The sequence below is a fragment of the Lissotriton vulgaris genome, chromosome 11 (genome assembly GCF_964263255.1).
Source record: "Lissotriton vulgaris chromosome 11, aLisVul1.2, whole genome shotgun sequence".
Classification (NCBI taxonomy): domain Eukaryota; kingdom Metazoa; phylum Chordata; class Amphibia; order Caudata; family Salamandridae; genus Lissotriton; species Lissotriton vulgaris.
The window spans coordinates 538,716,904-538,733,407 of NC_141699.1; positions in this window are offsets into that span (position 1 = coordinate 538,716,904).

Below are 16,504 nucleotides of genomic sequence, written 5' to 3' on the forward strand. Positions count from 1 at the left end.
AGAGTTTCAGAACCAATACACATCAGTAGGGGAACCCGACAGGGATGCCCCTTGTCGCCACTGCTGTATGCGCTGGTTGCGGAGCCACTAGCATGTGCCATGCGGGAATACCATAGCCTGGAGGGTGTTAGTTTCCCTACCTACAAAATCGGTATCTCGACGTACGCCGACGACACTTTACTGTATGTCCGTGACCCAGAAGCCAACTTGACCTCGATACTCAGAGAAGTGGTCCGATTTGGAGCGCTATCCGGACTTAGAGTGAACTGGGACAAGTCCATCGCCTTCCCCCTGACCCCAGTCACGAGGCCATTTGATATGGAATATCCCCTGCAATGGACAGATGACTCGGTCAGATACTTGGGCATCCGCCTCCACACGGACCCCGAGATCCTGATACGGGACAACTACGGGGTCGCGTTTAACAAACTTGTGGACGATGTGGACGTCTGGATCAGACTCCCGCTTTCACTATTAGGCAGGATTGCCATCATAAAAATGATAGTGCTGCCCCGGTTCCTCTTCCTCTTCGTTAATATCCCGGTAGTACTGTCGAAGGTCTTCTTTAAACGACTAACACAGGTCCTGGTCAGGCTTGCCTGGGGCGGGAAACAACCTCGAGTCAAATGGGCGACACTGACACTCCCATGCGAAATGGGGGGACTGGGGGCGCTAGACCTGGAGCGCTACTATCGAGTGGCGCAGGCGATACACTTACACTCATGGATCCACGGAGATGCACGTACGCCGCATCTCATTCTAGAGAGGCTGTTTGCTGACCCGCTCCCCCTGCCAGCCACGATCTGTCTCCCAGCGGACCGAGCGGTCGGACAGATGGACTCGCTCAAGGCGACCAACCACGCGTGGCATGCACTGATGAGGGAGCGAGGTTGTGAATTGATGTACTCCCCACAAATGCCGGTGGCCTGGGCCCTCTGGCTAGACCCGCTCAACGAGAAGGGAGTAATAGAGGCCCTAAGAGCCCTTGGCATACTGAATATGATGGACTTGTTCTTGGAGGGTACTCTGAAAACCTGGGAACAACTCCCCCCTATTACCCCGGCTCCCTCGCTGCTACAAAAGTTCCAGTACCACAGGCTCCGATCAGCCTGCCGGGAAATACTAGGCCCCTCGCTGAAGGAACCTGAGGAGATCCCTGAATTGTCATATGTTATTAAGACTAAAACGCCTACAAAACTGGTCTCAACAGTCAACAAGTTAGGAATCTCGCACCAAACATTGCCAACCTCTGCTCCTAGAGCAGCGTGGGAAGCAGATCTCCAAGCCCCCATAGATGATGCTATGTGGCGCTATTGCTGCGCCAATACTCGTAAAGTTTCTCTAAATGGCAGGCACCGACTAGTGCATTTTAAATTTCTGCAGAGGGTGTACTACACCCCCGAGCGGCTACATCGCTATGGCCTACGTGCATCCTCGGAGTGTGAGCGCTGTCGAGCCCAGGTTGCTGATTTCTTTCATTTGGCCTGGCTATGCCCAGGGGTAAGCTCCTTCTGGGAGGAGGTATTTGCGGAGCTAGACAGGATACTGGGGGAGCCGCTGCAGAGGTCCCCGTCGCTTGCACTGCTGGGCTTCTCCAAACCACTGGCCCCCTCGTTGCGCAGAATAGTGGATGTGGCGATGCTATTGGCCAGAAGAGTTGTGGCAACGTGCTGGATGCGCGGACCACTCCCTACCAAAACGAGATGGCTCAGGGACCTCCAATACTGCTGCACCCAAACGGAATTGTACAGTGAACTGCTGCCGCCCAAAAGCAGACCGAAATCCTTCTGGGACCTCTACAAGGAATACCTACACAAGGGGGAGGGAGACAGCTCTGACACGTCGGACGTCGACGAGCTCCAGGCTCAGGAGCTGGGCAATGATTTAGAACTGGGACAACTACCACATGAGGAGAACTGAAGATTTGAGTTTAGGAGGTGGGAGAAGGGAGGGTGCGTATGGTACACTGGGGAGGCGGGTTGGGTGCGACACGGACTAGAAGGTAACGTGGGTGGTTATGACACACACTGAGGGCGCAACCAACATTATTGGCATAGGGAGGATGACAGAGACTCCATCAATGCACTCGATAGCAAACGGGGAGGGCCTTGGGGTAGTTTAGGGGTAGTTTCCTTTCTGGTTTTCTCTTTTGTGTTGTTGCAAGACCGCAATGTTATATTTGCACTGTATGAATGCCGACTGTCTAATTGCAATGATAAGGGCTTTCAGGGTGAGACATGACTGGCATATACTGATTTGTTCCATCACTTGGCGCCTCCGGGATGCCGGCACACTGGCTGTGTATAGTGTTCTTAAGTATTGCCCATTGGACCCTCACGCTGTTTTGTGTACTGTAAAGTAGAAATGCAATGTCTATTTATGTTGACGGTCGGCGATATCACAAAATAAAGGTCTTTATAAAAAAAAAAAAAAAAAATTGTGTGGGCTCTAGTTCCATGAGCCATCAAAATACTAACTACCGCACTTTCCAATGACATACTTGTTTTCGAGGTTTCAAAGGGGAATCTATAGATAGCTTCCCCACCGTTCACTCTTAAGTATACCCATTCCGTCTTTCCACTGACGTTGATGGTTAGGATCAGTAGCATTAATTATTGGGGGTGCAGCATAGCTGCATCCTGGGGTGAGAGCTATTGGCTCCCTCAAGCAACTTCTAGTGACCCCTGCCGAGAACTTGAGCCCTGTTCCCCCTTTCCTAGAGAGTGTGATGTCCTGCACAATTTATTATCATTGTGTGTAAGGTGTAGAATGGATCCCTGCCCGCAGAAACAACATATCTCCCCCAAACTACTACTCCTTCATGCTGGGATTCCATATAAAGTTCCCCACCACTGCATGTCCTAGAAATGGGCAGCCCATCATTGTGGCAACAAAGTGCATGCTGCGAACAGGACAACCCCGATTTGCCCGGCAGCATCCTCTTCCCCCCTCCATGCAGTCTAGGTGGTAGGCTGGAATTCACAGCTGCTTCGCCTGCAGGAGAAAGCCTGCAAAGCTTGTCCCAACCCTAGTGTCCAAGCTATGAGGACTGTATTTGATTTGATTCAGAGTGGATCACTCCCCAACTGCTTACACTGGGTAGGTGCTGGGGCTCCCCTCCAGCATCTTAAAGATCCTCATTCTGACAACGCTTGGGAGGACCTGTCATAGTGCCTTCAAGGAGATTTTGTCCACAGTAGCCTGAGACCTTGTCACTTCCTCTTGGTTGTCATGTTTGCAAGCGCCCACAAACCTTCCAGATCTCTGCATATAGACTGACTAGAGCTTAATCTAACCTATCAACAAGAGCGAATGAGCTGCCCCCTAGAGTAATGCCTCTGCCTGACAAGCACCATCTTTTGATCTTTTGCATCATGATTGTGTAGTATTCCCTGGAGCATCTGCTGTATCTACTAATCTCTTTCCAGCTGTGTGGTATTCAGTAAGAAGCAGTGGAAACAGGAGTCATGTTCTAACCTCTCCTCTGCTTACACCATAACAGCTCATCCTCTCCCCTTCGCAAATCCATTTTTTTCTCCTCCAGATGAGACTGACAAGTTGGGCAGAAAGACAAGGAAGGTGGGGGTGCTCTAAAAAAATGTTCAATGTAACTATTTTCCCTTCTATTTCCATTAGGTATTGTTAGAACTGGGGGTCTCTAGTTGGCAGAGGTAAGTACCATTGGCCAAATAGGGACCCTTGCTTCTAGTCAGGGTAAGGAGGAAACACTCTTCAGATAACCCCTGCTCACCCCCTTGGTAGCTTGGCACGAGCAGTCCGGCTTATCGAAGGCAGTGTGTAAAGTATTTGTACCAACACTCACAGTAACACAGTGAAAATACCACAAACTGACTCCATAACAGTTTAGAAAAACAAAGGTTTATTAATCTAAACTACACAAGACCAAAACGAAAAAAATCTAACATACACAGTTCAAGAATATGGTTGCAAAAGAGTTCTTAAGGTTGCAGTAGAATAATCCACAGTTGCGTCACATTTTAGCCAGCAGTACCTTTAGATGCGACAAAAAGTTCCAAGTGAAAGCTGTAGCGTTAAAAAGCAAGCAATGCGTCCCTCCTGAGACGGATGTATGACGTTACAACGCATACTTTTACAACGCATAACATTACATTGCATGTAAGGTAAGTATTGCATAGTGTAGGGGTAAAAATTACTATTCTAACTCCAGGGGGGTGCAACAGTAGGGTCAGTGTTGCATAGTGTAGGGGTAAAAATTACTATTCTAACTACAGGGGGTGCAATAGTAGGGTAAGTGTTGGATAGTGTAGGGGTAAACATTACTATTCTAACTCCAGGGGGTGCAACAGTAGGGTAAGTGTTGGATAGCGTAGGGGTAAAAATTACTATTCTAACTCCAGGGGGTGCAACAGTAGGGTAAGTCTTGGATAGTGTAGGGGTAAAAATTACTATTCTAACTCCAGGGGGTGCAATAGTAGGGTAAGTGTTGGATAGTGTAGGGGTAGAAATTACTATTCTAACGCCGGGGGTGCAACAGTAGGGTTAGTGTTGGATGGTGTAGGGATAAAAATTACTATTCTAACTCCAGGGGGTGCAACAGTAGGGTAAGTGTTGGATAGTGTAAGGGTACTATGTGTTGTAGTGGTATGCGTTGTAATGGTATGCGTTGTAATGACTGCGTTGTAATGACATGTGTTGTAGTGGTATGCGTGGTAATGGCATGCGTTGTAATGGATGTTGCGTTGTAAAAGTTTTGTTGTAATGGTAGTGCGTTGTAAAAGTTGCATTGTAAAGGTTGTTTCCCCGGGGAAGCGATGCGACAACCCCGCTCGATGTAGCGGGCGTGTTGCGGTGACTCCAGTCTGTACGGGGAGGGATGCAATACCTTGCATGGATTCCGGTGCACAGGTTTTCAGTGGAAGCGGCTCGCAAAAGGGACGATGCAACGATCTTCAGGGCGGCTGAGATCTCAGGTGAGGTGATGATGGGCGGCTCAGCAGCGATCTTCTCCTCTCGCGGCCCCTCGATGCGATGGCTCTGCGACGACTCTAGCTGCGACGTGATGCGGTCTGCAAACAAGCGGGGCGACGATCTCACCCAGTGATGGCAGGCTCTGCGACGGTACTCGCAGTGATGGTAATCTTCCTGCACCGAACTGATGCGTTCCGCAAACAAAGGATCTGACGGCTCTGGCAGCGGCAACAGGCGCTGCGACGTTCTCGGCCTTTGTAGCGGCGGGAATTTCCTCGCACTGGCGGGGATGCGCTCCGCAAGCGAGCGAAGCAATAATCTTTGCAGAAAGTTCTTTAAATCTTGGTTTCCAGCTCCCCAACACAGGTACAACTTCCAGAGGCACCACACATAGGCCAAGTACTCCAGGAAGGACAGAACTCTCTCAGCAGAGTTCAGGGAAGCTGGGGGTGAAGTCCTTTTGTTCCTGGGACTTCTTAACAGGGAGCCAACTCTTCTTCAGACCCTTGGAGATTCCTTCAAGTAAGGGGACACAGCACAAAGCAAAGTCCTTCCCCTCTGCTTGGCAGCAAAGCAACAGTAGGTCAGTCCAGCAGAGCAAAAGCAGGACAGTCTTCCTTCTTCAGTTTCAGCTTTCTCCTTGGCAGAGGTTCCTTCTTGATTCCAGGATGATCTAATTTTCTGTATTCTGGGGTCCTGTACTTATACCCCAAAAAGACTTTGTTCCCTTTGTGCAGGAGGGCTCTGAGCCCGGTCCGAACCAGTTCCTTGAGCACTTTGTTTTCCTGGCCTCTCCTTTCCTTTCTTTTCCTTTCCTTTCCTTTCAGAGAGAGGGGCAGGGTTGTCAGCCGCCCAGCAGGAGGTGGAGCCAGCATTGTGGAGGGAAAGCTCAGCCCTGGGGCACTTTGTTGACATGATTTCTTCTCTCCTTTCACAGTGCAGGGCAGAGACATCAGACGCACCACATGGGGTGGAGCCAGCACTGTGGGGGACAGGCACAGTCCTATTCATGTCCTAGGTGCAACTCCTCCCTCCCATCTAGATGCAGATCTCCCTATTCACCACTGGGCGGACTCATTATGTCTCCTGGAATCCCCCAGCCCAGTCACTCACAAACCTGACAGTCAATTCACAAACAGGCTAAGGCACACAGAAAGGTCAGACAAGAGAACAACAACAAAAGGTATCCAGGAGTCATGACTTAGTGTTTTAACTCGAGACTTACCACTATGTGACTTAAAAAAGTAGACTGTGTGTATTCAAGTGTAAACCAAAATTCAGTATGCAACTTGGGCAGGAATTTTTCCCATCAGTTGCCGCTCTGTACCACCACTATCACATCATTTGGGTCCTCCTTACCCAGGAGTTAGTACACAGAATCGGTCACACTGTGAATGGTGTGAGGACTATGTGAGTAAGAGACCGATGTCATATGTGTTTGTTGGATAGTGTCTTAAAAGTGATGTCGACAAGGTTACACCTGAGGGAAGCAGTGCAGTGAGGATAAAGTGGAGGTGAGTAAAATTAGGTGGAACTGAGTAGAAGAAGTGATTTATTAGTTTCTCTCAGACCCCTAAGACTAAAAACAAGTGAAAAAAGTAGATTTAACAAAATATCTACAGGCAAGTGGTCAACATGTTTCTGCATTTAGTGGAATGGTTTCCTATGCATTCTTCAGGACCAAGATATTGCTACTGCTTGCTTAAATAAGTGAAAACAAAATTAAAGGGAAAAATTTCACCTGAATATCAGGTGTAGAATCTCCGCCACAGTCTAAAACAAGTCACATAAGAGAAAAAGAAAAGAGAAAAACAACTAGTAGTTATGGAATGCACTACAGACATTGCGCTATTCCTGTGTTCACGTATATTCATTTTAACACAAACATGATAACACTCACCCAATACTTGTGGGGAAGGCGCCTCACCTCACCTGGCAGGAGCTCAGGTAAAATAGGAGCACCGCTCTGTTAGCAAAAAAACACTCACAGGGACACTCAACCGATTCGGTAGAACAAAGCAAGAGGAAAACTTAATTGTTAAAAGTGTACCCGGTATTAGACCGAGATTCAAGTTTTTACGTGTAACAATAAAGAGCCACGCGATCGTAGCGGGATATTGCTGTTTATGCAGCCCGTATTGCTGCTCGTAAAAGACTACTACACGTACTCACCTCTCCGTCGGTGTCTCCAAACGTCCCTCTGGGCTCTTCTGGGGAGGCACCGAGCAAGGGAAATGGGCGGGTATATCAGTGGAGATTATTGGGCGAGTGTGATGTATGATGGGAATTGTAGTTCTAAGATAAACGGTAAACAGTGGTATTGGTTATTTGAGGAAGTCTCTATTGTATTATAATGACATCCATGGTATAGGTTCGTTAAGACCATCTTTGTCACTATTCAATTTGTACACCCATTTTTGTTCAATTCTGAATAGAAATTTGCCGACATCTGGACAGTGATCCGGTATCGTGGGCTGTTCTAGTATAGTCCATTGGAATTCACTCGGCCCATGTCCTTTTTCCAAGAAGTGTGCTGTTAGGCGAGTCGCTTGTTTTCGACAGCGGACTGTGCTTTTATGTTCACCAATTCTTATTTTGGTTTTTCGGGTTGTCATCCCAACGTACCTCTTTGAGCATGGGCACGTGATCATATAGATCGTATTCTCGCTGTTACAATTGGTGAACTTGCGCTGTTGCCATGGGCGCATGGTTCCGATGTCAACACTGGTGGATTTCGTGGTTTGGGGGCATGCCGAACAATTGCCACAAGGGTGGTGACCTTGTACGGGTGGCAGGTCCCACAAAGTACCGATCTGTCTTGGTGTCTTATTTCTCGGTCTAGTATGGACCAGGTGGTCTTTTATATTAGGTCCTCTTTTGAAAGCAAAAAGGGGCGGCGGTAAAATATCTCCGCTGGTGTTTAGAATGGACCAATGTTTGGTTATAATCTTCCGAACCTCATTCGATCTTGTATGAAAGGTGTTTACGAAAGTCATTCTCTTAGTCTGTTCTTTTTGAATGGCAACCTCCAGCAAGGCTTCTCTATTATTGTTAGAGGCCCTTTTCTTGGACTGGCGAATTATCTTTGCAGGATACTTCTTTTCTCGCAGATACTCAGAGAGTGTTTCTGAGTGTTTTTCAAAGGATTCCTTGGTTGAGCAGTTCCTTTTGAGCCTAAGGAATTGCCCAAATGGAAAGTTTTCTCTTAGCGCTCTTGGGTGGCAGCTTTCAAAATTGAGCAGTGCGTTACGTGCCATTGGTTTTCTATATCATTCCGTTTTTAGCCCATCTTCTGTGACTACTATGAGAATGTCTAAGAAGGGCAGTTCTTTCTTGCTGCATTCCAAGGTGAATTTCAGAAACTCATTACAGTTGTTCAACCAGCTGTGGAATTCCAAAAGACTGGTCTCTAAGCCCCTCCATACAACAAGAATATCGTCTATGTATCGCTTCCAAAGTCGGAGCGATACATAGTGAGGATTATCTTGATGTAGTATTTTCGTTTGTTCCAGTACATGGACATATAAATTCGCCAGACTCGGCGCGAAAACGCTGCCCATGCTGGTGCCAGAGGTCTGGAGGTAGATGGTATCCTCGAATCTGAAGTAATTCTCTTTCATTGCCAGCTCTGCCAATTCCATAATGAAAGAAACCGGAGTAATTGTTTCTAGGTCCCTTTCTTGGAGGATGTTGCCCACCACTTCCAAAGTCTCTGTTTGTGGAATAGATGTATACAGGGACTCTACATCGAAGGATACTAGTAGGTCCATAGTGGGGTCAAAGTCTATAGTTGGAAGCAGTCGCAGCACGTCTTTTGTATCCTTAAGGTAGGTTGGCATTTCTTTAACAATAGGATTGAGGAAAAAATCAACAAATGTTGAAAGTGGTTCCAGAATAGATCCAATACCAGAGATGATTGGTCTCCCAGGTGGTGGCCTCTGTGGTTTGTGCACCTTTGGTAGACAATAGAAGTAGGGGATCGTTGGATGGGAAGTGCACAGGAATTGTCCCTCTTGAGGAGTTATCCATCCTTGTGATGAGGCCTCTTCGACTAGATGGTTGATCTTGGTTTTCAATCTCTCTGTTGGGTCGTCTTTCAGTGGTCGATAAGATCTGTGATCTTGTAACTGTCTGAGGCATTCCTGTCTGTAGGTGTCTCTGTCCAAGATGACAATTCCTCCGCCCTTGTCTGCAGGCTTGATTATGATCGATTCATTGGTAGTAAGGGCCTGCAGAGCTAGTTTCTCTTTGTTGGGTAAGTTTACATAGGATCTTGGTTTCTTGGTTTTATAAAGTAAGTCAATGTCAGTTTCCACGGCCTCCTCAAAGGTTTGGACCCTTGTTGGTAGTCCAATTGTCGTGGGATTGAAGGTAGATGGTCTTTTTAGACCAGTGTTGGCAACAGATTCAACATTGTCTCCAGGATTTTGTTTGGCAAAAAAGTAGTGGAGTCTCACTTTCCTAAATAGTTTGGAAACCTCCACTTGAGTGGTGAATTGGTCGCCTTCGTGGGTAGCCACAAAACCTAGCCCACGATTAAGGAGATTTTCTTCCTCATTAGAAAGTACATGAGAACTCAAATTAATCACGAGGCTGGTTGGTCGGTTGTTCCGCTCGTTCCAGCTCCCTCTTGTGGTATCCTCTTGCCACTCCTCAAGTCCATGGTCGGTTGTTGTACCGGAGTTGTCCAACGGACTTGGGATCCTTGACCTTGTCTTCTTCTCCCTCTGTTGGTCCTCTGGCCATACCCTAAAAAAGGCTGTTGTCCTTGGATTTGTTGCATTTGTGGTGGGTAGAAGGGATGTCCAATTTGGGGAAAATTAGGGCCATACATCCACGGGGCTGGTTGCCAGAATGGTTGGAAGTTGTTCTGACCAAAGTTGTTGCCTCTACGGCCTCTTCTGTTACCACGTCCTTTGAAAAGACCTCCACTTCCTCGCTGGGATGTATCGGAATCGCTGGAGTTGTCATCGGAGCTAGAGGTAGCATAGTTGGAGCCTCTTCGGCCTCCACTTTGATTGTATGTCGGTGCTACATATGAATCACTGGTATATGGATATACTTTTTCACTGGAGAATCTGGCCAAATCTTTTTTGAATTTCTCCATTTTTGTAAAGAGAATTGATTCCTTGAACTCAGTGTTCTTCTTGTTGGTATCATCCTGTCCAGATTTGAAGGCAGGGTTTTTTAAGGTAGTCTTGATTTTACCTTCTAGGAGTTGTATCTCAACCAGGATCTTGTCAGCTACCCGTTTGGCCGTTTTTATAATAAGGACTAACCAATCTCTGGTGCACCGCCAGGCAATTAAGGACCAGTCTTTAAGGAATTCCTTATCGTCCAAGAACAATCTTGGACTGTTGGTCACAATGAGACCTGATGGTGCACAGTTCCCATGTAGATATTGTGCCATAATTATGCCGTGCACCATTGTTCTTGAGTGGGATTTCTTTAGAACCAAGATCTTATTCCAGCCTTCGTCTGGAGTGTTTGTTGCGAGGGGAATATTCTCTAGTAGACTGGGATTTTCATCCAAAATGTTTTGGATTTCCGCTTCCTCAAAAGCCAAACCACTGTTTGATGCCATTGTAAAAGTTTATCACTAAATCGCTTGCCAAGTTTCTACGTAAAGGGAGTGTCCTGTAATTGAAACCAACGTCAAAAACAGAGCTGAAAAACAGACAAAGAGGTTGTATGTCCGTTATTTTTCAAAAGGAAGACCCACAGCCGAGGCTGTACTCAATCATAAAAACACACTACTTAGGGGAGGTTCTAAGGGCTAGTCTTATGACTCTAAACTGGATACATGCCCCACTCATGAAGTAACAACAACAAAAGGTATCCAGGAGTCACGACTTAGTGTTTTAACTCGAGACTTACCACTATGTGACTTAAAAAAGTAGACTGTGTGTATTCAAGTGTAAACCAACATTCAGTATGCAACTTGGGCAGGAATTTTTCCCATCAGTTGCCGCTCTGTACCACCACTATCACATCATTTGGGTCCTCCTTACCCAGGAGTTAGTACACAGAATCGGTCACACTGTGAATGGTGTGAGGACTATGTGAGTAAGGAGACCGATGTCATATGTGTTTGTTGGATAGTGTCTTAAAAGTGATGTCGACAAGGTTACACCTGATGGAAGCAGTGCAGTGTGGATAAAGTGGAGGTGAGTAAAATTAGGTGGAACTGAGTAGAAGAAGTGATTTATTAGTTTCTCTCAGACCCCCAGAAAGTTCTTTAAATCTTGGTTTCCAGCTCCCCAACACAGGTACAACTTCCAGAGGCACCACACATAGGCCAAGTACTCCAGGAAGGACAGAACTCTCTCAGCAGAGTTCAGGGAAGCTGGGGGTGAAGTCCTTTTGTTCCTGGGACTTCTTAACAGGGAGCCAACTCTTCTTCAGACCCTTGGAGATTCCTTCAAGTAAGGGGACACAGCACAAAGCAAAGTCCTTCCCCTCTGCTTGGCAGCAAAGCAACAGTAGGTCAGTCCAGCAGAGCAAAAGCAGGACAGTCTTCCTTCTTCAGTTTCAGCTTTCTCCTTGGCAGAGGTTCCTTCTTGATTCCAGGATGATCTAATTTTCTGTATTCTGGGGTCCTGTACTTATACCCCAAAAAGACTTTGTTCCCTTTGTGCAGGAGGGCTCTGAGCCCGGTCCGAACCAGTTCCTTGAGCACTTTGTTTTCCTGGCCTCTCCTTTCCTTTCTTTTCCTTTCCTTTCCTTTCAGAGAGAGGGGCAGGGTTGTCAGCCGCCCAGCAGGAGGTGGAGCCAGCATTGTGGAGGGAAAGCTCAGCCCTGGGGCACTTTGTTGACATGATTTCTTCTCTCCTTTCACAGTGCAGGGCAGAGACATCAGACGCACCACATGGGGTGGAGCCAGCACTGTGGGGGGCAGGCACAGTCCTATTGATGTCCTAGGTGCAACTCCTCCCTCCCATCTAGATGCAGATCTCCCTATTCACCACTGGGCGGACTCATTATGTCTCCTGGAATCCCCCAGCCCAGTCACTCACAAACCTGACAGTCAATTCACAAACAGGCCAAGGCACACAGAAAGGTCAGACAAGAGAACAGCCACTTTCTAAAAGTGCTGTTCTCAAACACAGAATGTAAAAACCACCTTTCCTAAAAGATGTGTGTGAGAAAGCACCTGAGCGGAGCGAAGTTCCTTACCGATCTCCAAGACCACAAGATCCAGATTCCTCTCCTCTGTTTCCACAGGGACGCGATCGGAACAACCCGGAAGTCCCGTCTTCGCGACCCGGAAGTGGACACTCGGGACCAATAATAGAGGAGCGGAACAACCGTGACGGAGAGGAGGAAGAAGGCGGAAGAGAGATAACTAGGAAGAAAGACGCAGGACCCGGTTTGAAGTACGAAGACGTGGGACCCGACCAACGGAAAGAAGACGCGGGACCCGGCCTGAGAAAAGGAGAAGACGCGGGACCCGGTTGGCAGAGAGAAGAAGCGGGACCCGGTTTGCAAAGAGAATACGCGGGACCCGATACAGAGAAGACCTGGACATCGGAGAATACTGAGGACGGTGAAGAAACCTGGTCCGAAGACTGGTGGTGTCCGGAGGTGGCTGGGGAGCGGCCGTGACTCAGGAGAGTTACGGCGGAGCCAGGTTAGTGTCAGTGTCTCGGGAGTAGCTGGAAGAGGGTTGGAAAAGAGTGGGTGGAAATCCGGGCAGAAGCGTATAACAGAGGGATGAATATAGTGGTAACCCTTTTGTGACTAAATACGGCGTAGTTAAAGAACACTTACCGTTGGATTGAATGTGTGTGGGCACCATTTCTTTTTCCGGTTGAGCACGGACCTTACCTTTACTAAGGAATTTATACACAAGGAAGTTATACACCTATATTTTTCCGTTCTTCCTCTTCCTTTCTCTATCCTTGCCTTGCCGTATCCTTGGCTGTTGGAACTATTCTCGAGGCACCTTAACAAACCTAGTGCACCAAGGTGTAGTGATGGTAATACACCTTTAAAACAGTGCCATACCATTCTGACGGCTCCTTTTTTCATTTCTTTATCCCCCTATGAGCTTCCGGGGTGAACACCACGATCAAGGACAACCCGAAGGCAGGACAACACCTTTATCCTCAGACCATTCCAGTTCAAGGGATACATCGGATGAAGAGGAAAAGCATCCAACAACTATATCACAACAACCTACATCTGCTACTTTTGTTAATAAAACTTCTTTTCAACCTATTCTTAAGCCTCCGTGCCTGTTCATCAAGCCTGCCCTCCCACAATGTGTTATTAAATTATGAGTTCAGCGATACCAGACTTTTATGTCCTTATCTTGCTCCTATGGGAAGATATGCAGGTAACCACTGTAGCCAGCATTCCCCATGATAGCCTTTGGGCAAGGTAGACTTACAATAGTGAAAAACGAAAATGGCTGTCATTCACTACCAGAGCATCTCACCTGCACTAGTGCATGCTCTTCCTTTCACATACACTGCACCCTGCCCAAGGGGGTACCTTGGGCCTTCCACAGGGGTGTCCAATGTGTACAGAAAGGGATGGGTTAGGCCTGGTCAGTGGGGACACTGGCCAGGTAGACATGGCAGTCCACAGACTGCAAACAGGCACTGCGGTGGCAGGCCTGAGACACCATTTTAGGGCTACTCATGTGGGTGGCACAATCAGTGCTGCAGGCCCACAAGTAGCATTTGAATCACCAGCCCTGGCACACTCAGTGCATTTTACTAGGGACTTCTTGGTGATACATATATGCCAATCATAGATAACCAATTACAATAACAATTTATACAGAGAGCATATGCACTTTAGCACTGAACAGCAGTGGTAAAGTGCCCAGAGTCATATTGCCAACAACCACAGGTCAGGAACAATAAAGGAGGAAGAAGCAACATGTTTGGGGATAATCCTGCAAAAAGGGCCATTTCCAACAGGTATTAAGAACCCTGATGTGTAAAATTCATATCCTTTAAAAACATGACTGCCATATATTGGCACCAGAGTATTTGGAAGGAAGACTTAAAAGCCAACTGTGTCTCCAGTGGCATTGCGGGGTGGTAACAAATGTTTGTAAGGTAATAAGAATGGGGTGCAGGAAAAAACAAAACCATCATTTTCATCTTAGTTTCAATGCATTTCTAAAGGTGTGGTTGAATATATCAGTTTGAAAACTGAGCAAAAAAAAACCTGCACCGAAATGTTCCAAATAACAAACAGTATGGAAATCAATGAATTATGGAGCACATCAGTAAAGATGTTGTTTACGTTTCTTTTGCCAGACACTTACAAGTATCATGTTTCACACTTTATTGCTTGTGCTCCATAACCTCGTTCTCGGGTGCGAACGCTTATCTAGGACTGTGTGATCGTGCCCACTCAAAGGAAACCCCTGAGTTTGTGTTATAGCCTGCACAAATGGTTGTACAAAATGAGCACGTTGGCAGATGAAAACAAAGCTCCGTGGATGTTCCATTTATAAATCTACCCCCTATTGAGAAAAGTGTAGCCAAGTCTTTAATGTTAATTCACGAGAAATGTAATGCGTCCTTGGAGAACTCGCCGCTTTCTGTAACTCCACTAAACCAGCCCCTCCCCCTCAAGGTCAAAAGGAAAACATAGTCCGTTATTCCCAAAAACGAAAGTTAACACCTCAACTTCCAGGGTAGCTCTCACTTCTGCTTACATGATTCGGCATTTCCATTATTTACTAAGCACCAGTCATTACTGTAGCAACACCCCACGTCGCCTCTAAAATAACAGCCGCGCACCGCACGAGCGCAGTGCGCGCTGTATCGCGAGCCCTCCCCTCTTGTTTTGGAGCTGGTGAAAGGATATTCAGCCTTCTGAATTTGCCACCGTTTTGGGAACATGTCCAGTAATTCAGAGGTGATACGCTGTGCTGAGTGGTTCCAGGTCCCATGCATGTTGAGTCACACCTTTTCGCAATATTGTTCCAAAAAAAGGTACATCACGGACTGTCTGCGTGGGTTGAGCTACCGCTGGTTGCGGCGGCTCAGAGTCAAAACCATTTATTTGCTGCTGTTCTGGTTTGGGGTTAGTGTGTTCACTCCACCTGCAGAGTTCTATACACTGTAAACTTAAAATTAGCAAAGCAAGCACGCTTGACATTAGCAACCCTGCAAAGATATATAATAGGCACTAAAAGTTTTAAAGTGATTATAAGTGAAGATGCTGCTCTTTAAAACCGTATACATATATAAACAAGCACAAGCGTGCGTGCCTTGAGCGGCAGGAAGGGGCCACACGATTCCCTTGCGGGAGCGAGCAAGGCGCGATAATTGAGAACATATGGCGCCAGCTGCTCACTCCCGCAAGTGAATTGCAGACGTGCATGCACTGCCATTGGAAGCAATGCAACGGGTGCACGTTTTGTGCCAGGAAAGCTGTGCCGATTACTAAAGGTCTCTTTCCTATGCAACGCATACGCGCTGCGTAGGAAAGACCTAAAGAACGACTGCCAGACAATGCCATACCTGTTGGCTTTGCCAGTTCTTTTTTTCTTTTTTCGTTGCTCTCGCTTAGGAAATAGCGTCTTTCCCATTTCACTTCTGTGAGACACCAGTATTCAAAAGGGTCTCGCCAAACTGAATGCTGGTTAGATGTTGAGTTTGATGTACTAATTTTATTTTTTTGACGGTCTTGTGACAGGCTGGCATAATAGCAGACTTAACACATTCTTCTTATGTGCTGCTAACTTTAGTGCCACCTTAGAAGCTTTGAGATTTTATCTACAGGTGCTTGTTCTTGTGGGAGTTTCCTGTTTCAGTATTTCTGAGCTAACTACTTTGTAGGTTCATGCTTTTTAATCTTTGTAATATTATTGCAAAGGATTTTTTCTTTTAACAAGAAGTGTGCTTTCGTGCAGTCACATGTATTTGGAGCATGTTTCAGTGGCCACTGTATGCAGCTGCCAAGTATTCATGTAAGTAAGGAGATAGTATGCCAAAATATTCATATTTTTCAAACCTTTGCTTCTGATTTGCTTCTCGCACAATTGTATTTTGTTTGAGCTTCTCATATGACATTACAATGTTGTTTTAGTCAGTGTTACAGGATTCCATAAAGGATGTAGGGAGGACTTTACTGTGAGTTGCCTTTTTAATACTTTTTTACTTGCCTATCTTTACTGGTGCAACACACTCTGGACGTCGCCTTCCTTACAGAAACCTGGATGAACGCATCATCAACACCCGACATCGCCATAGCCATCCTGGACACCTACAAGATCACCCGAAAAGACCGCACCAATCAAACAGGAGGAGGCATCGCCATCGTCCATAAGAACACCATCAAAATCACGACCAGTTTCGACGATAACCTTGCAACCGCCGAACACCTCCACTTCCAGATCCACACCGACCCTAGGACCACACTTACATGGAGAAAAAACCCAACCACCGACAACATGACCACCTTCAAGGCAGCCACCCGCAAACACCACCAACTGATTCGATCCACCAAGAAATCAGCATTCAAGAATCGACTCGACAACAACGCCCATAACAGCAAGGAACTATTCAACACAGTCAAAGATTTC